Source organism: Pinus tabuliformis, chromosome 3_1 (assembly GCF_031772625.1).
Source record: "Pinus tabuliformis cultivar Carrire ecotype Pingquan chromosome 3_1, CPIR1, whole genome shotgun sequence".
Lineage (NCBI taxonomy): Eukaryota > Viridiplantae > Streptophyta > Pinopsida > Pinales > Pinaceae > Pinus > Pinus tabuliformis.
Genome location: NC_142301.1, coordinates 484,597,197 through 484,602,923, shown reverse-complemented (window position 1 = coordinate 484,602,923; position 5,727 = coordinate 484,597,197). Strand labels below are relative to the sequence as shown.

General features: G+C 39.3%; 1 pseudogene; it reads left to right on the top strand.

Annotated features, from left to right (window-relative positions):
* Nucleotides 1–233: 233 nt before the first annotated feature.
* On the top strand, nt 234–3,127 carry LOC149187911 (pentatricopeptide repeat-containing protein At1g11290, chloroplastic pseudogene; annotated as a pseudogene).
* Nucleotides 3,128–5,727: the final 2,600 nt, after the last annotated feature.

Genomic DNA, 5,727 nt, shown 5'->3' with positions numbered 1-5,727 from the left:
CTATTGTTGCAATAATCAACATTTCTTAAATCCAAACCACTAAGGTTTTTGGCTACATTAAAAGGACAACAACGTTAATAGATAATGTGAGTCCTCATAATTTTCTTGATATTAAAGTAGAAAAATAATCAAACATGTTTATCTATCCCTCTTTTGTCCTTTGAGTCACAATTCCAAGGAATAAAACTACCCTCTGCCAAGGGAAATGTCATAAGGTTAAACACTGAGAGAAACCTAGTCCCTCTTCAAATTTAAAGTAATGAGTATGTGTCATGTGCATAACTTTCATACCGCAATTTCGCGGTTTGTCTATCAAATTCCATCCCACTCTATCTTTGAAACCAGAGCCCTTGACTAAATTCCATCCTTACCGTATCTCTGAAACCAAGTCATATAACTAATGAAGTTTTGCATGGACGTTCATTGCAGTTTTCGGTTGGACTCAAGGATGATTTTTACCTCCTCGAAGAGGCTGTGACGCCATCAAGGTAATGGTTATAGAATCTTACATTCAAATTTGATTGTGATGCCTTGAACTTCAATGAAAAGCTACCTCTCTTCCGGGCACAAACTCATTCAGATTAACCAATCGCCTACATACAGAACTCTACCAAAAACAGTCTTCAAATACGGTGGTTTTCATTCCAGTGCCGACATCTATTGTTCAATCTTACATGTTTTTAACAACATCCATTCTATCATTCAGATATATAACAGCATCCATGCTCTCAGAGAAGTCCATGCCCAATTAGTTGTAAATGGACTTGAACATAACAGTTTCATAGTTGCCAAAGTGGTGAGACTGTATGCCATGTTGGGTGAAGTGGAGGATGCACGTAAAGCGTTTGACAAAATATGTGAACGAAATGTTTTATTATGGAATGCGATTATAGGAGAGTATGCTAGGAATGAAAACCCAGAGGAAGCCATTAAAATGTATTGCAAAATGCTTGAGGAACGCATACGACCAGACAATTTCACGCTTCCGCGCATACTAAAAGCCTGTGCTAGCATATCAGCGCTGCAAGGGGGGAAGGAGATTCATCGTTACATTGTTAGAATGGGTTTTGAATCGGATGTTTTCGTTGCCTCTGCGCTTATAGACATGTATGCTAAGTGTGGGAGTATTGACGATGCACGGCAGGTGTTTGACAAAATACCTAAAAGAGATGTGGTCCTGTGGAATGCTATGATTAGTGGGTATGCCCAGATTGGTCATTGTAATGAGGCCTTGATGCTGTTTGAGCAAATGCAACTGGGAGATATGATGCCCAACTCATCCACCCTTGTTGCCTTGCTGGTTGCCTATGCTCATTTAGGAAATTTGCAACATGGGAAGCAGATTCATGGTTATATAGTTAAAAAAGGCTGCGAATCTAATGTTTTTGTGGGGACATCCCTTATAGACTTGTATGCCAAGTGTGGGAGTATAGAGGATGCAGGTTTAGTGTTTGCCAAAATGTCTGAAAGAAGTGTAGTATCATGGAATGCAATAATTTCGGCGTACTCCCAGAATGGATATGCCAATGAGGCCTTGAAACTCTTTCATCAGATGCAATTAGAAGACATGAAAATAAATTCATCAACCATAGTGAGTATTTTGTCAGCATGTGCCAAGTTAGGAAATCTGCAACAAGGCAAGTTGATTCATGATTACAGCATTAGAAGTGGGCTTGAGTTAGATGTTTTTGTCGGGACAGCTCTTATAGACATGTATGCGAAATGTGGAATGATAGATACTGCTCTCCAACTGTTTGATAAGATGTCTGAAAGAAATGTGGTCTCATGGAGTGCAATGATTGCGGGGTATGCTTATAATGGATATGCAAACGAGGCCTTGAAACTCTACAATCAGATGCAACTAGCAAAGGTGAAACCCAACTCAGTCACTACGGTGAGCTTGCTGTTGGCATGTACCCTTCTAGGAGCTCTGCAACAAGGTAAAGCAATCCATAATTACATAATTAGAAGTGGCTTTGACGTGGATGTGTCTGTGGAAAATACTCTGGTAGACATGTATGCCAAATGTGGAAGCATAGAGCTTGCACACAAATTGTTTAACAGGATGTCCAAAAAAAATTTGGCATCATGGAATTCAATGATTGCTGGGTACAGAATGCATGCTCGTGCTGAGGATGCTATTGCACTTTTTGTTCAAATGAAACAGATGGGTGTGAAGCCAGACAATATCACCTTCATATGCATTCTATCTGCTTGCAGCCATGCAGGCCTGGTGGATGAAGGGCTGCAATATTTTGATAGCATGACCAAGGATTATTGCGTCACACCTGAAATGAAGCATTATGCATGCATGGTTGACCTTTTTGGTCGTTCTGGCTTGCTAGATGAGGCACACAACTTTATGGAAAAGATGCCATTCAAACCTGATGCGAGTATTTGGGGGGCCTTACTCGGTGCCTGCAGAATTCACTGCAATATCGAGCTTGGAGAACGTGTGGCAAATTATCTTTTTGAGTTAGAACCTGATAATGCAGGGTATCATGTGTTGCTGTCAAATATATATGCAGCAGCTGGTAGGTGGGATGATGTCGCAAAGGTGAGAACAATGATGAAAGAGAGGGGGATATCAAAGACACCAGGATGCAGCTTGATTGAGGCAAATAACAGGGTTCATGCATTCCTTGTGGGAGACAGATCTCACCCTGAAACCAATAAAATTTATGACTCCTTGAAGGCCCTGGATGTACAGTTGAAAGAAGCAGGATATTTGCCTGATACTAACTTTGTGCTGCACAATGTGGAGGAAGAGGTGAAGGAAAACATGCTATCCACTCATAGCGAGAAGCTGGCAATTGTTTTTGGGCTACTTAACACAATCCCTGGAACTCCTATCCGCATCACAAAGAATCTTCGTGTCTGTGGTGACTGTCACAATGTAACCAAGTTCATCTCCAAGATTGTAAGCAGGGAAATTATTGTGAGAGATGCAAACCGTTTTCATCATTTCAAGAATGGATTGTGTTCTTGTGGTGATTTCTGGTGATGGTGATTAAAATGAACAACAGATACAAACTTTCTTACCAGAGAGTTCTTTCATACGATTTCCCTCAAGTTGGCAGCGAGGGACGTTGGCCGCTTTTCAATAAATTTTCTTTTCTCAGTTTGACATCAGTCCAGATGATTAGGAGGAGAAATGGCCTAGCTGGTTGACAAAGATCTTCTGATCATTTCATTTGGACTCCCCTGGACCCCAGTTAGAAAACCGTTATAACTATCCCGTATACTTGGACTTGATGATTTTAGAATCACAATCTATCACCTTGGCCCGAGACAAAGATATTATCAGCATTGATCCCTACTTCTACATAGATTAATCTAATACATGAAGACCCAGATACAATAATTTGGTGGTACAACAATATATCAATCAAAGACATCTACAAGTCCCTAGGATGTTAGACTGAAACCTCTTAGGAGAGGGTTCTCTAAACTGAACTTTGATGGAGCGGTGAAGGGGAAACCTGGCAGGGTTGCTCATGGCGGGTCCTTAGAGAAAGCAAGTGACAGGTAATAGCTATCTATATGGAAAATATATGAATAACTCTAACAATCAAGTTGAAATGAAAGCCTGATTGGCAGGGTCAAAACTTGTCTTAAGCTTGGTTTAAGGAAAGTAGCGCGAAAAGGAAACCAGCCTCCTGATGGAGGCTATTAGGAGGTTCACTCCCAATGTACTGGATAAAGGATAACACATTGCAAAGATTAAAGATTGAATACGAACATATATAGAGGTTTGGGAACCAAATGGTGAATTAGTTAGCTACTCAATTTTTAAATCTATAGAATAGGTATTTGAAGATTATACCTATATCTAGAGTGATAGAAGAGGGAGATTGGAACACAAAGTTGAAGGGCCTAATTGAACATATAATTTTAAACTTGACTGATTGGGACTCAGAATCGACTGAATTGACCAAGTTGACCCTTTAGATCATTGACTTGGCCATCAAACTGGCTTGAGGGAGCAGTTTGGTACTAAATCGGTTGGATTGGTGTACAACTCAGTCGGTTCAGTACCAAACTAGTCTAATTTGGGCAAGTCCGTACTTACTCGGCCAAGTACAAATCAAGCAGATTGCCTATAGGTTGCAGCACCATTTTTTTGGGAAAAAGTTATTTTGATATTTTGTTTTTAAAGCTAAAGTTTCTCTCAACCCAAACCCTAAAAACACACTATATAGAGACCCCCTCTATTTGCTTCAACCAATTCTGATAGAGCATTTGGAATTTCTAGAGCAGCATTAAAGAATTGATTTAGAGTGAGCTTAGAGCTTGTTTGACGATCCTAGTGAGATGTTTTCAGTGGATTTGACATCTAAATTAGGAGGTTATAGCCTATCTACAAGCTTGTAGATTCTTCCACTCATTGTTCTCATTCAAAGGTATGATAAATCTGCCCTTGATTTTTTCTCTCATAAAATTGTAGATCTAAAATCTATTTCTTTTGTTACATAAAAAAGTAATTTAAGGTTGGCATATTTGCATTTACCATGGTCCCCTAAGTCAAATATCCTACATGGATCCATGTTGATGTTGATGATGGTATTGCAAATATTGCAAGAAACAAAAAGCGTTGTGGTGGGTGGGGCGAGGTGTATTCATATGTTGAAACAATAATTGGCTAGTGTTCCATGTGATGTAGAAGACATTGAACCCATTAGATTAGAAAGGCAAAAAATATTTATAAAATTTGAAAAAGACAAGGCTAGGTAGAAAGAAACAAAGATTGAAATAGAGAGGAAGAGGCAACTTGCCATGATGTTGGGGATCACAAACAATCCTAGCATTGAAGGCTTCCCCTCTAACCCTTCTACCAATGTGAGGAACCCCTTTCATTATGTTCCCCCCACTCATGCAAATCAACCTAAAAGGAAGAAGAACATTCAAAGTTATTTTACACCTTCCCCACCTCTACCATTGCCTCTCAACCTAGTGAGACTCAATCCACCTTAGCTAACCATTGGAAGAAGGAATACAAAGAATCTACTTTTGAATACATAGCTAGATGGTGGTATGATGCAAGTATCCCCTTTAATGCTTCCCACTCACCTCCTCACAAACCTATGTGGGATTCCATTGTTGCTGCCAGTAAGGGCTTCAAATACTGTAATATGCAAGACTTGAGGGGTTCTCTTTTGCACAAAGAAGTTTTGTCCATAGATGAATACTTGAGGAGTTCGAAAGAGTCACGGGCCAAAGCGGGATGTACCACTATGTTAGATGGATGGGCTAATAGAAAGGACCATACTATAATATACTTCCTTTCTCTTGCCAACAAGGAGCCATGTTTTTGAAATCAACTGTTGTATTTGATAAGGTGAAAAACACAAACTTTTTATTTGAGCTTTTGGATGAGATTGTTAAGTTGGTAGGGTAGGTAGATGTTGTTAAATCAACATAGATAATGCATCTAATTATATTCTTGTTGGTAAGATGTTAAAAGAGTAAATACAAAACCATATTTTGGATTCTATACATTGCACATTACATAGACCTCATGTTTGAGGATATAGACTAACAAGTTTGGATCAAGAAAAATATTGATCATGCCAAGAGATTTACAAAATACATCTACAACCACTCATGGCTATTGAACTTAATGAGGAAAAACATTGGGTGTAAGGAGCTTGATAGGCCTACCATCATGAGATTTGCATTGAATTTTCTCATGTTGTAGCCTCTCATTTCCTAGGCATAAAACTTGGA